The following is an 18,438-nucleotide window of genomic DNA, read 5'->3' as shown; positions in this document are numbered from 1 at the left end:
GATCAGACTTGTTGTAGACGCAGTTGTTAGCTGGTGTCTCTCACACTGAGTCACTGACTCACACAGCTTAAACTTTTCCCTACATTCATATCTGTTAGCCACTTGGAAAAATTGATTCCACCATTTTTCTGAAGAGCATTTGTTTACATTCTGACAGAGGAAGAGTGTTCCAAAATAAATAATAAGCATATCATTCTTTTTGTATGCAGAAGTCAAGGACTCAGAGTGATGTGAAATATTCTTATTTTGGGAAAAGGACAAGGTTATATATACGACGTTGAGATTTTTTACTTATAGGTACACAACAGATTAAGAGAATTCACCTTTTACAAACTGTTTTTCATACCTTCTTCATACTCATTTGGACAATCTCAAAAGCATGCAGTAGAATCAAAAAATTATTTAGTTTAATCTGAAATAACCTGAAGGTGTTTTTGAACAGCTTTAGTCAGTTAAGTGAAGAGTTTACAGATTCAACAAACTGAATGACGAGGCATTTTAATCAGACTAAAAGTACTCTTTGAAAGTAACATTTAATCAGTTAGTAAGAATACCTCCATCTAGTCCACATTCCTTTATTTATTTGGGCTGATATTATCTTCTAATCTTTTAAGAAATGTGTTTTCATTAGCTATAAACTGAAAATCATCAAAATTAACTAAAATAAAGGCTTGCAAACCTCAATCCAAGTGTAATTAATCTATATAATGTGTTTCATTCTGAAAATAATTATAGAGCCATTTCCAAGGCTTTGGGAGTAAAGCACAGTGAAGGCCACTTCACAAATGTAATTATATTGGGGATAAACCTTAACAGGGGTGGCCACCCTACCAAAATTACCCAGTAACTCAACCAGGAGTCACAAAATAAAGCAGAATAACATTAAAGGTACTGTGAGACTCATGTACCTCATCAGATGAGATCATATTTCCTGATTCAACAGTAAGAAAGATTCTTTTGTTTGTTTGTTTTATTTTGTTTGATGAGATGAGTCATTTGAGTATATATAAAAAAAATTCAAAACAGGAAAAACATTTTTGAAGGGAAACTAATAACTAACTTTGTCCTCTTCCAAACCAGTTTGGTGTGTTTTTGTGTTTATTGTCCTGTTGAAACGTCCTTTTCTGACAAAGTTTCAACTATCTGTTGATGTGAGTTGAAGTAACTGAAGTAGGGACTGTTTCTTCATTACACATCATTAAGATGTCGATCTTTTTTAAAATCCATGTGAGTGGCTCCAAATTTCAGTCGAAGATAACATTACAGATTTTTTACACAATTAGTAAAACAGACAAAGGAGCTGGGAATTTTGATGAAGCTTCACCAAGACAGAAATTGAGGACAAAATAAAGCAGAAACAGAAACTTCTGCAGCACATGAGTCTGGATTTGAACCCCTTACTTGTAGAAACTAATTTTTTTCATGAGCTTAAATCTCTTCTGTCACTGAAGCCTTTTTGCTTACTTCTACAAACAATGTTTTGCTGTTACAATAAAAAATGTTGGATTAAAGAAGCGAGACAAATATATACATGAACTTGTAAAACTATATCAGGAACAAGATTTTTTTTTTAATAACACTAAACAGTATTTTTTATTTTGAAAAAAATTACTTCATACATAAGATCTATGAATTAAATGTGTGGCCATCTTTAATTAATTATTTTGTGGTTTTCTTTATAGTATTAATATTAATGCTTGTACTTTATTTTATTATTATTATTATTATTATTATTATTATTATTATTATTATTATTATTGTAAAATAAAAAGACTAAAAACGCGAATTTAAGGCAAAACAAAACAAAAAACTTCAACGCCCTGATTTGTTTACATATTTTTGTTCAGAGACAGCGACACCTTGCGGAGCCCCCGTGGAGGTGCCGCCGGGGTCACTCGCGGACGTCACGGCGCTTGCGGAGGAGGCGCGGCTTGGTTCTGCTGCAGCGGAGAAACATGACATGGGGATGAGCAAGAGAGAGAGAGAGAGAGCGAGGCAGGGAGGCAGACAGGCAGGGAGGGAGTGAGAGAGTGAGTGAGACAGCCTGATTGGAATAAACGGCTCGTCAGAGGTCTGGGCCGAAAACGTAATGATGGGGAGCAATGACTGAAAAGGCAACGGTAAGACGGCTTGAGCCGATTTCATTTGTTCTGTCACAAAATCCTCACGTTATGCGCACGACTGAACGATCCGTGGCTCATTTGCTGTTAAAAACAAAAGGCTGCACACTGCAGACAGGTGCACCTGTCTTTATGCGAGTACGTGCTTCGATGAAATCAACTTCAGGTTCCGTGCGCTTGGCTTTTCTTTCAGCTCGAAGGCAGACACACATTGAGGCCCCGAAAAACCTCATCGGCTCTTTGGGATGAGACTCCAACCGGGCTGATGGGAGTAAAACGCCGTACAAACATGCATCTGCATGCTTAGTCACAGACCTTTGTCATGGAGAACCATATAGTAGCGATGTATTACAGCCTAATTATGAGACTAACGGGTGGATTGTGTGATGACAGCAGATCATTAAAATGTCTAATTTTAAGGTGTGCATCCATTGAGATATTATTGTAACATTATTTGATATTTGGAGATATTGGCTATTGAAAATCTGTATTTATTTAGGCCAGATTGCTCTACGTGTTGATGGTGAAGAAAAGCATCAAGTCCCACTTTAAGATACACATTATGAAATACAGGAAGGACACCACTGTCTGCTTTTACATTACTGTAGGTCTTGTTCACAATATCTACCGATGCCTGCCTGTGAAGATAGTGAGGCCACAGATTCACTGCTGTGGTATTTTTAAACCCTACTCATGTTCCCTGACAAAGACCTACATAATAACACTGAGCTGCTTCACATTTCTCCTACCTCAATTAAAGGATGATGACAATTTTTTTATTTTATTTTTTTTAGCATCAGGTCATATCAACTCTACAACTCCTTCCCATCATGTCTGATCGCTTCGGTCTGATTCGTAAGACAGGCAGCTGACAGCAGGTAGCTCAGATAGTTGGTAGGTAGAGCTACTACCGCAGGCCCCAGGGCTGCTGGGCCGAGCAAGGCCAACGTCAGCCCTGTGGAGGCTTTGGGTGCAGCAGGGCACTGGGGACAGGGCGCCTGGCACCTGATCAGTTGCCACAGTGAATTCTGTTTTCAGTCTCTGGCATTCAGCAGAGCCAGAGACGACTATCGTTGTTGTTGAATCTGGTCGGGCTTTCATGTCTCTGAGGCAGTGCTGCTTTATCAAATCGTTCCTGGACTGATCCAAAATGACAGGCGCTTGTAGCATCTGTGTCGACCACGCACATCAAATACCCGAGCGGAGATATACCTCCATTAGATAAGAATTGACTGTGTTATTAACATGACACTTGAAGTTTGAACTGTGAATAGCTTTTTTTTTTTTTCCCTGGTCTCATTATTTATTATTTGCTCTGGTCCAGTCCACCTTTGCATCAAATGATTTACTTAATTCCAACCAAAGTGTTGTCAGATTGTTTCTCCCGACTCATTTTGCATCAAAAACAAACAAAAAGAAATGACTCCAGATACTTAAAACAGTGTGCTTCTGTCTGTTCCAGAAGATTAGTATGTTTTAGGAATAATGGAACTAAATATTCATAGATATTCATGTCCAACTTGTCAATTATTCTAGCGTGGGTAAAATATGAGACCAGTATACACTGTCTCTGAATTTCCGTTCTTTTTTGTGACTTATAATCTCTACAACCTAACTAAAGGCAACCTGAAATCTTTCAGAAGAAGAACAAAACAACCTAAATCTATATGCTTTCATAAATGTTTTCTCACACTTCCGTTCTGGAAGTATTATTTACAGAACTCAGTCGTTTTGGACAACGACTGGCCTGTTCCATTACTTGAAACTTCGAGTTAAGAAACATTGATCTGGATGTGTGCTTGTGGTCGTTATTATTGTGCTGAAAGATACAATTCCTCTTTGTCCTTCAGCTTTTTAAAACAGGCTTACACATTGACTCATATTTGGAACCATTCATAATTTCCTCCTGCTTGACTCAATTCCAGACAAAAAAGAACATCCTCAAAGCATGATTATGCCACACTCTTGCTTCACTGTGGGACACATTTCTAAAAGGTATCTTTGCTGAAAAAGCAACACTGCATAACACTGAAGAACAATACACCTAAAAGTTTGGGACAGCCTTGATGTAATAAGACTTGACCTTTTAACATGCTTTCAGGAGACCTACAAAGACCCTACAAAGACCCTGCAGCCCAGACTTTGGTAAAAATGTAAAAGATTTTTGTCACATGTACTGCAGAGCCAGGAGCTGTCAGTAATTTCTCCAGCTCTTTTAGTATTGCCGTAAGCCTCTTACCAACAGTTTTATTCTAATTTTCATTATGTTTAGGTTAACGTCCCATTGCTTTTAATAGCACTGTCCAATTCAGCTTTATTTATATTGTACTTTTCAAGTGAGAATCAAAGGGCTGACCAAGCAAAATAAATGCATAAAATAAATTGACATTCTATTAAGAATAGTAGAAATAGTCCAGATAAAAACTATCAAACAAACAAGAACATTTTCTTCACTTGGAAACTCTTTTTACCTTTTGACAATGAGATCCCTCTGATAATTAGGAAACTCTCAGGACTATGGCTGTGCTACTAAGTAGAGACAGGAGACAACATCCATCCTTCCATTTTCTTACTCCCTCGTCCCCAGTGGGGTCGGGAGGAGGGGTGGTGCCTATCTCCAGTGAGACATTTCGGGAGAGAGGCAGCCGATGCCACTCCAGCGCAGGCCATCGCTTGCAACAAATGAGCTTTATTTGATGTTAACCTTATATTAAGGCAAGTGTGTACTGACTCCTATTTAAAATTAGTTTGAATGAGTTGGGTTATACTGAGCACAGCCACTTCTTTTGAAATAAGGATGTACTTAGTTATCTATCCACATTTTTTCAGTCAATTATTGTAAAATATAACAAGTCTAAACAATTATTATTATTTTTTTATTTAAAAGGACCCATGAGGTTTTTTTTGGTCACATTAACAGTAAAAACATAAACATAAAACATAAACAACTCCGTGTCATCCCCACAAACATGGGGTCTGACACGTAGTGTTGGAACTGGGAAATAAGCAGCTGCCTTTTATTAATTTATATAATGAAACTAAATAACTTTAAAAGAACCTGCAAATAACACTCCGTCCACTGTTTCTTTTTAAAAAGAACTCCATGTCTTCATGCCTGATTCCCTGAAAGTTTAGTTTCTAGAGGACATGAACGAGTCAAGTGTCTATTGTAATCATGGTTCAATCAGTGCACAGCCTTGAAGTGGGAGCTGTTCTTCAGACATATCTGCAGGTGAAGAAGCGAATGGAAAGTGTTGTGTCTACAGGGTAGAGAGGTCAGCCAGAGGTCATGGAAGCTCACAGAAGGGGTCCTGCTAGATAATCATAATGGGAAAAGGTGATGAGGTGGTGGTAGCCATCTTAGAGTTGCTGCTTTACTCACTGTTGACAGCAGAACAGAGTTATGTACTATTAAGAACTATGTTTCACCAATACATAGATTTTAATATGTCAAAGTTTGATATGACATAATGATGCAGACAACAGAACCTATAAGTACATTTGCAAGCACACAGATAATGTTTTACAGAATAATGCTCTACAGTTTTTAATTTAAGTGAGTCGATTTACATCCAGACTTGGATCTGGTAATTCCCTATCTAATAGTGTTCCAGTTCCAAATCTGAAAACTTGCAAAGTTTGTTAATTTATTTGTTTAATAACCAATAAGGCTCCACAATATTAGGGGAAAAAGAAAACATTGCATTATTATTATTAATTTGGCCAGACTTTGCTGACTTCCTTTCTTTTTCCAACCAAACATTATATGTACCACTTTCCCTGAAGTTCCTGATCTTGGTAATGACCAAGACGAGGCTAAAGATTGGTTTAAAGGCTGATGCTTTAGCTTTAAACAATATATCTTCAATTCAAATTCTTGAACCAAAACTATCTGTTGTTATACAAAACAGTACCTCAATCACAGATTGTGCAATTTGGCTAATTACATTAAAGAAAACGCTTGTATCACTTAGATTTAACTTTTCATTGACAATTTAAATAGGGCATTATGAAATTCTCAGGTGTATATAACAGCACCTAGTTTTTTAAGTATCATGTTGAATCAAAATATACTACAGACAGTATTTGCTTTTTATTTTACGCCAATGTTTATGTAATATGAACTGAGATGCAGATATCGACCATACTGTTAAGATAAAAGATGGGTCTGAAATAGTATTTTGCTTGTTTTGCATTTCTTTCTGATTAAGCTTTAAAGAAAGGGATAACATCCGTGTCATAAATGGTCTACCTTTTTATATTCGAGTTAAAATGTGACGCATGCCGTCATCTAAGTCAGACAGTGTGTTTTGTTTGAGGCCTTTGCTCCTCTTGCACCTCATTTCATTTGCATTGCTGCCTCCCCTGTCTGGCGCTGAGTGTGGTAGGAGAGTGCCTCCTGGAGACGTCTGCCACTGTAACATCCCCATCCCAAAGCCTACAGGGCACAGCCGTCCCCCACGCTGCCTTCCAATCAGCAAGGGAGCCGTTTATATATCAAACAGAACACTGTTGCACCGGATACCCCCGGTGACTCAATTCAGATTCACAAGATTGGTCATTTTCATTCACTCAGGAAAAATAGGTCACGGTTCTTCCTCTGTGAAAAGAAACGCCCCACCGGATTGGTTTTTCAGGGTGTTGTCATTCTATCACATTTATAGCTGTTGAGATGTTGTAGTTTGGCAAGTTAGTTTGCGTATATTAGGCTACTCATTGCATCTTTCATTTTGTACTGGAAGTAAAAAAAAATAATGCATGGTTATCTGTTTTTGTCTTTATCTTTTCCTTGTAAAGCATGCTATATCTTTAAAATAAACCTCTCATAAAGTTCTTTAGGAAGTGGGAAACTACGTTAAAGTGTAAAAGTAGTTATTAATAAATACAAGATATAAATATGAATTTATGACAAAAGTGAGCGTGATGCCGCAAGTTGCTGCCTCAATGTATTTTTTTGCTGATGCTCCCATTATAACGGCTGCTGTTGTCCAATTCGAGAGAACTACAAACAAAACGCTGCGATTTTTAAGGCATGCTTTTTGCGTCACATTCTCGCTTTGTGCTCGATCAGGACGCAGCTGTGAGAACGCATCTGCAGCGGAAAGTCTGCTTTAAAACATGCTCAAAATTAGCTGGGGAGGTTAAAATGAGGAACAATTACTCAGACTACAACAATCAGATGAGGACTTATGTGTCTTTAAAATTGAATGAAGAAATTAAGTTTACAGATGTTTTGATAGGCACAACTATGTGAAGAAAATAGTGTGACCTTAGGATTACATTATGATGAGTAAAAGTGCAAATTTTGTTTGCAAACTGAATATTACAAAACATGGCCATGAAAAATATTTCATATTCAGTTTTATAGGTACTGATAATTCTCGGGATGCCATTTAAACCATTTAAACTGGGAAAAAAACACACTGTAATTTTCAGGTTAAAGGATTTTCTTGACTGAGGTTTTTAATATTTAAGAACTTGAACTGTGACCTCTACTTTCTCTAACATGCCAGAGGAAAACCACTGTTTTAAAATGTTTGTTCTGTTTTCCTGTATTTTAATTATTAATCTTGAAAACTTCTTACTTTTTTTTCAAATTTGATGCTAGCAAAGTTATAATTTTGCTAGCATCAAATTTAACAATTAATAATTCATAATTAAAGCCCCAAAAAGTTAGTAGGAAAAGATAAAATTTAAGAGTAGGCACTAAACCAAAAACAACAATGACAAATTCAAACACAATTCAATGATACTTTATTAATCCCAAAAGGAAATTAAATAAACTGGCCAGTACTGCTTTTATTTCTCAGGAAAGCACCTTGTAAAGGATTACCAATTGTCTGGGATTTTGAACACATTTTTAAATTAGAACTTTCAAATATATCAGAGAGACTACAGTGGAGGAGAGAATGTTTTTCCCCCTCATTTTACCACAAACAGCTCTGATAGCACCCTTTCCACATCTTACAGCTTCAGAAAATATTTGTCATTTTGACATACGTGGCTTTGAGCACATGTGGGGCAAAACACAAATTAGTCTTTCGCCATCTTTTCTGCATTTAGCCATGAATAAGTGGGAAATTTTAAAACAAATTGCATTCTCACAGATAATGTTTGTTGGTGTTTGTGTGGTGTAAACAGTCATGAGGAGGAGAAAGTGAGAATAAATTAGAAAATCAAATTTCAGATACTGATATTAGCTACTGGTGTGGTGGCCTTTGAATGAAAAGATTGCAGCGTTTAACAACGAGCAAAACTATAAAAAAGTACATGATGTAAGATGATATTTGTTTGGTGTATGGCAGGAAACAGGAGAGTTCTGTTTGGTGTTTTTATAACAGGTTGAGCTGTGTGTGGGAGTGACTACAGTTGATACAATGATCTGAGTTAAGACTTTGATTTTTGATGCTGAAGCAGGTTTGTTACTTTTTGTTACGTGGGTTTTACCTGCATAAATTAGCCAATAATTATATTCAGTTAGAAGTACTAAAACTTTAACTGCTGTAAAGGCTTTGAATAGTCGCACCTAGACTACAAGCTTGGTGATCCAAGCAGTCAGTTTGCATCGTGCCTAATGACGAAATACAATTTATCTAAAACCACAAGACTTGACTGAGCCTTTGAAAAAAATTTAAAAACGGTATTTGAACACTTACTGTATAAAGTCCATTTGTTCTGAAGAATTCCAATTTTATATAAAATTTTATCACATCACAGGGTCTTGTTCAACAAAAATGTATGTTTTTTATTTTAATAAATTAAAACGGAATCTGCAGTCTCATGACAAAAGGCCAAAAACTCCTTGTATAATTACTGCCATTCCATTCTAGAACTTCCAAGTAAATATAGCATGAAAAACTAAGTTTTTCATTAGCTTTGCATTAAAAAAAGTCATGTGTTCCAAGTCATTAAGGTTATAAAGTTCTACTGCAGTAGGCCTTAAGAGATACAGGTTGCTGATCACTGACCTAGACATTTCTGTGCCTTAGAAAACCTACAAGATGACCTTTGTCCTGCATTTGTTGCTTTTCCAGAGATGAAGCTTAAAATGTCAGCAGCTTTCAGATCAGTCAAAACAGGAAGTGGTCTTAAGTTGTATTTACTCAAATTCCCTTAATATCTCACATTGCAGTGGGTTGGGTGTGTTTTTATAATTTATCCCTGAACATAGCTTCTGAAAAACCATCCTGATTTCTTGCTTCAGATTAATTGCTTTCTCGACAGTCTGTGGCGTCTCTCTTCACTCGTTCTGGAGCTTTTTGCAGTCTGCAAGTCCAGTTTCTTGACTATTTTTCCCTTTTAAATCTCAAATGCTACATCAAACAACAGAGGTTCTGTGACCCTGCCTCCTTTGCTTTCTGCTAAATGCACTAAATATTAAATCTGAGTTCATTTGAATTATGAACTGAACATAAAGCACTGTTTGAGAGTAGGATCAATTGGATGTATAACTAAACTGAAATTAGTTATTCAAAGGGCCTTGAGATGACATTTGTTGTGAACTGGAACTATATAAACAACTGAATTAAATTGAATTGAACAACACACACTTTCTAATTGATTTAGTATAATTAGGAGACACCCATTCAGTGACAGGGAGAGTCCCAACCCAGACTGCTGAGAGGCAAGAGTGCTAACTACTCTGATGAGAAAACTAAAGAGATTCATTTCAAAGACTGAGATGGAGGTGTCTTTGGCCTCGCTCTTCGCTCTCTTCTGAGTGTAAAAAATCCAATCTTGATTATCTTCGTCCTTCTTTTTAATGTCTAGAGAAAACGTTTAGGTGAACAAACCGAAACACATGACTTCACTACTCTGATGAGAAAACTAAAGAATTTCATTTGTTTTTAGACTGGCATTTAGAATGAGGGCATTTTTGTCAAGAATCGGACAAACCATGCTCTGCACTTGTTGCAAACAGAGGAAAGTCAGCAAAATTATGCTTTCTAAATATTTCATATGTTTATTAAATAAATCTATCCTTCAAAGGTGAGCAGGTTAAAACTTTTGCATGAGAAGAGTTCTGAGATCAAACAGCATCAGATATATCTGGTGAACCCGTAAGCAGCCCAGAAACCTCAAAATCAACAAGTTGCAGAGAGTGAAGCTGATCCAAAGTCAAATTAGTTATTTATTATGTGCACAAACTTTGTGAATAAAACTGATTTGGATTCTAAATACATCATTTTACATTGGCAATACGCTGTCCTGAAACTGGTTTATAGTGGAAAAGTAGCTAGATATGATAAACATAATATATTATTTATTTATTTTATTTCTAATGGTTACAATTAGATTTTAGTTGCATTAAGAATATTGGCAATAAACACACATGTCTTTTCATTGTTTTAAACATAATAAATAAAATAGATTATAAATATATTTCTAATGTGTAGTGAAAACAATCAAATGATTTTCTTCATAAGTTTTGGCTAAAATGAAAAACCAAGTCAACACAATCCTGCAAAACATGTTAATGAAGGCAAAGCTGAAAATCATCAAAGAGATTGTTGGAATGAGCTCGATTTTGTGAGGTCTCATTAAATACATACTTGACTTGGAAGAATTTGGAGCAGAGCTTTAGGACCCTGCTTGGTACCACTCACTGACCTGAACTGAGAGGGGGTTTTGTGCTGTGACATAGAATGACCTGACTGTGATCAGACCAACCTGACATAGTTCAGTGCTTTGCTCTGACTTATTGAGTTGACGGGAGATTATAAAGAACTTTATTTCCAAGCAGCTTAGCTGCATGGCTGTGGGTGTTTCTTATTTTTGAAATAAAAACAAAGAATCAAAGCAGAGATCAGGACAATCTACGTTATGTCCTTCTGAACATGACGTGTTGACGGATAACATGGCTACAGTTATGTTATTGGTCTTACATCAAGAGCAATAACATAAGCCAATGCAGATGTTGACCAAAAGTAATATGTGCGTTATTATGGTGATTAGATTGATGCCCTGAGCATCTAATGCGGATGGAAATGGAGAGAGTGTCTAGATATTTTAGTCTTTCCATGTCTTTTCTTGATGCCAAATTAAAATCTTGTTTTTGTAACATGCGTCATGTACAAAAAAAAAAAAAAAAAATGTTGTATATTTCTCTAACAGTGTCTCTTCGGGTCAAGGGATTGAATGTTTGAGAAGACTGATATTTTAAAGGGTTATGATCTAGTTTTCTGCCTTGGCACTCGGCTCTTTGTTTAGAAGAACTGCTTCTCTGTCAGAACAGAAGAGCTGATTTACTTTTGAGGATGAGAGAGTGATTATTAGCTGTTTTCAAAAAGTAGTTTCTCACTTTCTGGTAGGCTTTCTTTTAACTCATTTGTACGTAAACAAATGGGCCTTTTTTTATAACTAAGATAATTTTGTTGTGTTCGGGATCACAAGAGCAGGGATTTATTCCAGCTGCCATAGGGCTCGAGAGCCAGCTACACCTTAAAACAGGATCTACATAGAGACATAGTTATTCATGCAAACTCCCAGGATGACCAGCCAAGGCCATTTTATTAGATTTAATGAAAGGAAATGATTTTATAGGCTAGAAATTCCCCAGATATGTTAGATAATAATGAATCTTCCTGTCGTAAGTAAATGTCACTTGGGTAACCGCAGCATCATTGCTGTGATAATTAATTCTGATTCTGACTCAGAGTTGCCATAGATGGTAAAAGCTCAGATTGTTGGCATGGACAACAGATTGGTGCTTTGCTACAGTTCTTCAAACTTATTGTGCATATCAGGATAAGAGCCCAAAGCAGTCTTTAAGACAATGGGAGAAAAACGATCATTTTTGAAGCATTAAAATAAAAATATATTTTTGACAGTCATATTATATTAATCTATTTGTGATATTTGACACCTCTCCTTTGCAATAGTCAACAAAACCTATAACTGTGAATACGTCTCATATCCCACTGTTCTCTTCTGGTGGCCACACTCATTTTCTGTCAGATTGTTTTCCAAAGTCGCATTAGGCAATTTCAAATCTTTAATTTTCCCCTAATTTTGTCATTCTATATTGTTATTTGAATGCATGCTGTGAGTCACTGTAATTACAAAGAATGGAATCTCTATTCTTCTCAATTTTCTGGTTGAGTTAGTTTAATTAGCATAACTTGACAAACATTTCAGTTCCGTCTGAAGAAATATAAGTCCAGATAATGATATTGTCTTCGTCTTCCACCCTACACACATTGTCTTTCCATGACATGTCACTGTTTTTACACCAAGTGCAAGTTTAGTTTGGTTTTATAAATGAAAGCTTGGTTTCATTCATAACACTATTTTCATCAAGGTTTTTTTGGAAAGTATTGGCCAGGTCTGGGTGTTTAGTGTGGCTGGAAAGTTGTCAGCAAAGTTTCAGCAAGTTGTTCCACATCTTATGCTAATATTGATGAGCTTCTTTGTTCCATGGTGTGTTAATAGGGCGGCAGTTTTTACTTTACACTCTTCTCCTAGCTGATACCTTTGACATTGGAATAATTTTCTTTTACATCTTTTGTAAACTCTGCAAATTACGACTTCACATAAAGAATGGTTGGGAAAATGGAATAGCATTCTGCATTTCAGTATAAATAGGAGGAATAAACCTCAGAAGACTGAATCCTGAAACTGAATGAAAAAGTTCAGGGTGTGTACATATTTTCAGTCAAGTTACTTCAGATTTTAATTTTTGAAACTTTCTCCTGCTATTGTATTGAATGTTTTTAATTTTATTTGTATATGATATATGTAATAGTATGTGAGGAAAATTTGGAAATTGTTTAACCAAATCTTGTTTTTCTGAACCAAAAAGCCCTTCCATTTTATTTGTGGTGTATTGAAAATTAAGATTATTTTTGAGAGCAAATTGACATCATAAGTTGTAGTTCATAAATGTGCAGTGCAGGCAGTGTACAGAGCAGCATTTAGATACGAAGAGACATCACGGCTTCCAGCAGCATCTTTCCCTCAGGATGCACAAAGCAGCACATCTTTTTAATTTCAGGAAGAAGAAAGATGGGAGATGTCTTTGTAGAATTTAATTTAAACTGCACACAATTCAATTCAAATGGTTTATTATGATAGGCTGGGACCTATGGAGTCCTTGGTGGCATTGAATATCTTTTGGACTTTTGATACATATCCCAATAAAATTATTTAGAAGTAGGATTGTGCAATATATTGAAGTGTAATTTTCTTCACAACGGTGATGAAGACATCGTCTATCAACAACAATAAAAAAAAAGCGTCCTGGTATTATGGATCAAACATGATCAGTGTCATTATCACAATTTTCAGCAGTATAATTGCAATTAAATATTTTCTGAATATTGTGCTCTTCTTTGTAGAAGTGAAAACCATGCACACCAGTGGTTTAATACATTATACTTGTGGTTAAATATGTTCAAACACCACAAGTAAAATCCTTCTGTTTTAGCAGTACAGGAAGAAGGCCCACAGTTTGAAGTATACTGATTAATTTGAAGATAAAACTCAAGGTCTTACATTAAGCCTGCTCTAAATGTAAAAAAGAAAGGAAAAACAAATTCTTCCTTTCTTTGCTTGTTTTTTTGTGGTACATCATAACACAAATTGTACAAATTTCCTATCCTTGTAAATTGTTGCGTGTTTCAATCATTGTAATAGATTGGTAATTATTAAATATTGATGTGGGGTGGAAATTGTGTTTTTCCACGAGCGTTCATTTATTTCCTCAACATATCCCTCTAGCTTCTGCACATTAGCAGTTTTGCTGCAACGCGGTGTTGAAACTGTTCTCTGCTTTCACAGTTTAGTAGCATATCACAAATATCTGTGCTGTTTCCATTGTTGTAGGAATAAAAGGCTTGTTTTTTGGGGGGGGCGCGGAGGGTTGACCATGACTGAGAGGGTGGCTTGACATTTTTGCTGCGCACGAGCATGCGAACAAGTGCGGCGTAGGAATGAATGCCTTCTTTTATTTGTCTTCTGTGTTTTGTCCATGCTTTGTGGAAGCACTTGCTCTGCTAGCTTTGAGATTGCTGAACATATTAAGGGCACAGTAAAACTGCATGTGTTCTTGTGCTCTCCAGAGAGGGGGAATCATGGGCTGTTTATCTAAAAGTGAACACAGCATTTACAGCTTGTTGCTGCTTGGCCCTTGAAGCTGCAGCTTAACTCTCTCTCTGTGATGAAGCCACAGTTCGGACTGCCGGCCAAGTGGTTCTACCAAGCCAAAGTAGATCTTACTCCCTGTTTGGCCTGAAGAACCCAAAACATTCTGACTAGCAAGGGAAGAATCTGAGTCACTGAAATTTTATTCATTTACTGGGTTTTGCAAAGGTTATTATAAGCCTTGAACTTTTTAATTTTGTCATACTACAGCCATGCATTAGTGCATTTTAATGGATATTTGTGTGGTACGCCAGGATACAGTGTTATCTATAAATCTGACGTCCATTAATGAAATCCATTGCAACATGTCTAGAAAAGAGAAATGCAGTTGGTCTAATAAAATTAGTGAACCAACAAAATCATAAAGACCAAGGAACACAGCAGAAAGGCCAGGAAAAAAGTTGAAGAGAATTTCTTCCTGAAAGTTCTCCTGGTTTTATAACCTATTGTTGTAGGTTATTAAACAATATCCTATTTCAAGGAGAACCATTCAATCCATCTTCTGAAAAGGAAAAGCCATTGCACAGCTGCAAACCAAGACATGGGCAGCCACCCATACACAACATCCTGGGCTGGCAGAGCTTTAGCTAGTGAAGTAGTGAAGAGAAGAGGTCCATAGTAACTTTGGTGGAGCTGCAGGGATCCACTGGACATGAGGATTACCATCATTTCCAGACTAGAAGCCAATACATTTTCTCACACTTTGAACACTACACGGCTTTTTACCAAGGGGTTTTGAAAGGCTAGCCTGCTACTTGATGACAAGTCCAGTGTATTTGCCTTGAGATGAAAGTGGCATTGAGAGCGACAATGAAAGAGAGACTTAAGAAATGTGAGTGAACCTGTTTAACTCCAACATTGAAGAAGACGACTAAAATAAAAGCTGAAAATAGTGACCAATGACTTTTCCTTTTTTTAAACTCTCATCTTACATGCAATGTTGAGAAAATTATTTCTGAAATGCTACTGATATGTATTGTATTTCATTAAAATAAAAATAAAAATCTGTGTAAATATTTTTTGTTACTATACATGGACTCCTGCAGTCCAAAGATAAGTGCTGCCTATAAATAAACTGTTTCTTATTTTCAAAGTTAGATGCATTAGGTATAGTATTTGTTTTATATTCAGTTATACATCGACTACCTTACAGCTATGGCCAGCCCCCTTAGCAAGTCGTGGGAGCGAATTGCATCAGATATATAGAAAGTTTTAACATAAATTCAGCTTTTGTTGCTACCACTTAATTTTTCATTTTTTATTTTTTGTGTACTTATGTAACATTACTGGATATTTATCAGAAAGGGATATCCTGTGTCTTGACTCCTTGAGCATTGCCTGCTTCTGTTTGATTTTTTTCTCCTTCGTATTACAAACCGTACACCTGTTTGCTGGCTTTTGAAAAACAAGTCTGAAGCTAGTATGAAATAAAAATTGACAAGGAATGACTATGTGGAGTTTAAAACAAAATATTATATGCACGTAAAAGAACAAAATGTGACTTCTGTCAAAGCCCACGCACTTCCTAAATGTTTCCTTCACTAACATTTACAACAGTAATAATATAAATATAAACTTAAAAAAAACTTTCAAAATATTCTTTAGACCCACACACAAAAAAAGACATAAACCCTTGTTGACCCTTATAATTAATATTTTGCCATTATGGAAAAGATGGAGTGCAAAGCTTGGAGTCTCAGTGCGTGTTTTCACCTCCCACCTACTGTGTACCAGCCTCACATGTGGGCGATCACTGCTCACTATGGAGACAATTATCTCAGCTATAAATCATCCCTTTACTGGAAGATGGCTACATTCACATTAAGATGTGCATCATGGAAAAATTGCCAGCAGCTCATTTGCAGATTTCTTTTTTTTTTTATTTAAATGTATAAAAGTGTTTTGAATGATAAATCATTTTCTGACTGTAGGGATTGTGTTGAAGCGTGTTTCTGGTCGCTTCCAGTGTTGTTCTGCAAGGCATTTTATTTCTATGGCTCCTCTAGAGCCATTTCCCACTAAAGTAAGTTTGTATTTTTTTAATCAGCCAGCTTCTTTATCGTTTTTCTTTACTGTCAATTGGAACTGCAGAAGATGTTATTTCATTTATTTATTTTTCTTTTGAAGAAGTGACTGATTTTTATTTGAAAGAATATTCAAATTTTATACAGGTATGGCTATGTTGTTCTGTAAAGTACATTTTAAATGTATTAGTACAAAACATAATGAATTATTAAATTAAATATTAAATAATCTTCAGGATTATATACTTCTCACTACAGTTGACCCAACAATTGTATGATTGCTTACAGATAAAATATTGCCTCTATCTATAGCTATTATGGGAAATTGTGCGAGTTTCAGCATAATGACAATCTGCTTTATTCATAGAAAATTAAAACTACATCAGAGGTTGCCAACTCCCACACAAATGTGACATGTTTTATTTATTTTAGATTTTCCAACTGTTGCTTTTGTTTCTTTTTTGTGTGTTTTTGAAAGCAGACTAAAGACGCATCTTTTCAGTTGGGCTTTTAAGTGAAATAGTTACTAGTTATTAACAATATTGGTGAGGAAGTCGTCTATTTAACTGCACAGCTATTTGTCTTTATTTTAGATTTAAATGTTTGTTCCACTCCTCCACTCAGAGTTGAAATTATTTTTTTTTTTTGCACATTCCTCATTTTGTCACAGTTATTTTTCTAGTTTTCTCAAATCAGTCTTTCTTTAACAACTGTGAAGCACTGCGTGCTTTGGATGGATGAATGGATGGATAATTCTGATAATCTAAACCTGAAAGTCGTCCCATATACCTGAAGGAACTGGATCGAAGTGCCCTTGGGCCAATTGATCTCAGGAAGTAAACAACACAATGTGTTTTATGTGTTGCACTACCACATGCAGCATTGAAACTCAAGATTTAAGTAAGTGAGAATGACATGGTGGCTTTTGGTCTGAGACTGCACTGTCTAAACAAGGTGAAAGTTTAAACTGCGGTTGTTCATCTGGCGCAAATATAAATAGAAGTTACAAACAAAGCTATATCTTTTGACCAGGTGTGAAGAGCTACAGCATGTATTTGCACTTCACTTGTGAGTTTTTTCAGAGAGTGGTTCTTAAGAAGAGGGACGAAACAGGTCCTATGGACGTAAGCACAACATTTGAAAAAATATACAGACATTTTATTTTTTTTTTTCAAATATCTGACTAAACTAACCTGTACCATGTGAGCACAACAATGTATGTTTTCCTGGTGTTTGTTGAATATTTTTTATTTTAAACATTGTAGTAGGTGGATGGCTTCTGTAAAATCCTTTGTTCTGGAGTAGAACGCAATACATTATAATAGTTTAAAACAAATAAAGAGATACTAAGTTATTTTATGACAATTAATAATAGTATTCAAATAAATAATTATCTGGTAACTTATTTTGATGATATCTGGCTTTTTTTTTTTGTCTTCCAGGATTCTCTGCTTCCCCAGAGTCTTCCTCTCCTCTGCTGCCACTGAAGCCATGGACTAGATCAGCGTTTGATCCTGGTCGTCCTGTGGTCATTAGATGGCTTCTCACCAACTGTCAGCAAAGACTCTGGATGTAAGTTTAGAGAAGAACTAAGACAAAAGGGCTTTTATTTGCTTCATACACCATCACATTCAACTGTTTTGTGACTAATATTAAATCGACATCCTGTTATTGTTTTTTTCTTTATTATGAAATTATGCAAAACAAAAAGGATGTTTAAAAAATATTTTTTATAGTATTATTTAAATCTCTGCTTTATAACATTTTATGGATTCTAGTTAGTAATTATTTATCTGAATAAATTTGAATCTGAGTCTGAATGTATTTTATTGTTGAACATTTAACTTTTAGATTTCTTTTGCCAGGTATAGCAGTTGTGCTTTTGGTATTCTACTGTTTGCACCTCCTACTGTATACCACAAATTATATACAGTAGTTGTTAATGCACACAAATGTAATGCAATTTATAATAATTTATTATAAAAAATGTTAAAAGAAATGCATAAGATAAAATTAAATAAAACCAGTTGTTTTAAAATACCTTTTGCTGTTTACCCCAAGACTTAAATAAAATTATTAATTTTTGAATTTATCTTAGTATATTTATTGTTGAAATAGAGCAGTTTTAACTAGTTACTCGATATTGTGTCATT

At 35.6% G+C, this 18,438-nt stretch overlaps 1 protein-coding gene across 1 annotated transcript in view; it reads left to right on the top strand.

Moving 5' to 3' along the window:
• The first annotated feature begins 2,012 nt into the window (after window positions 1-2,012).
• The window catches only part of otud7a (OTU deubiquitinase 7A), a 40,764-nt gene continuing 24,338 nt past the window's right edge, over window positions 2,013-18,438 (top strand). Inside the window, exons 1-2 of the mRNA XM_055038707.1 lie at window positions 2,013-2,120; window positions 17,728-17,857. The gene's annotated coding sequence lies outside the window, so the exon portion shown is untranslated. The remainder of the gene's footprint in view (window positions 2,121-17,727; window positions 17,858-18,438) is intronic.

This window comes from Poeciliopsis prolifica, unplaced genomic scaffold (genome assembly GCF_027474105.1).
Source record: "Poeciliopsis prolifica strain line A6 unplaced genomic scaffold, Auburn_PproV2 SCAFFOLD001, whole genome shotgun sequence".
Lineage (NCBI taxonomy): Eukaryota > Metazoa > Chordata > Actinopteri > Cyprinodontiformes > Poeciliidae > Poeciliopsis > Poeciliopsis prolifica.
Note: the sequence above shows the minus strand (reverse complement) of the source record. Positions and strands in the feature narration are given on the sequence as shown.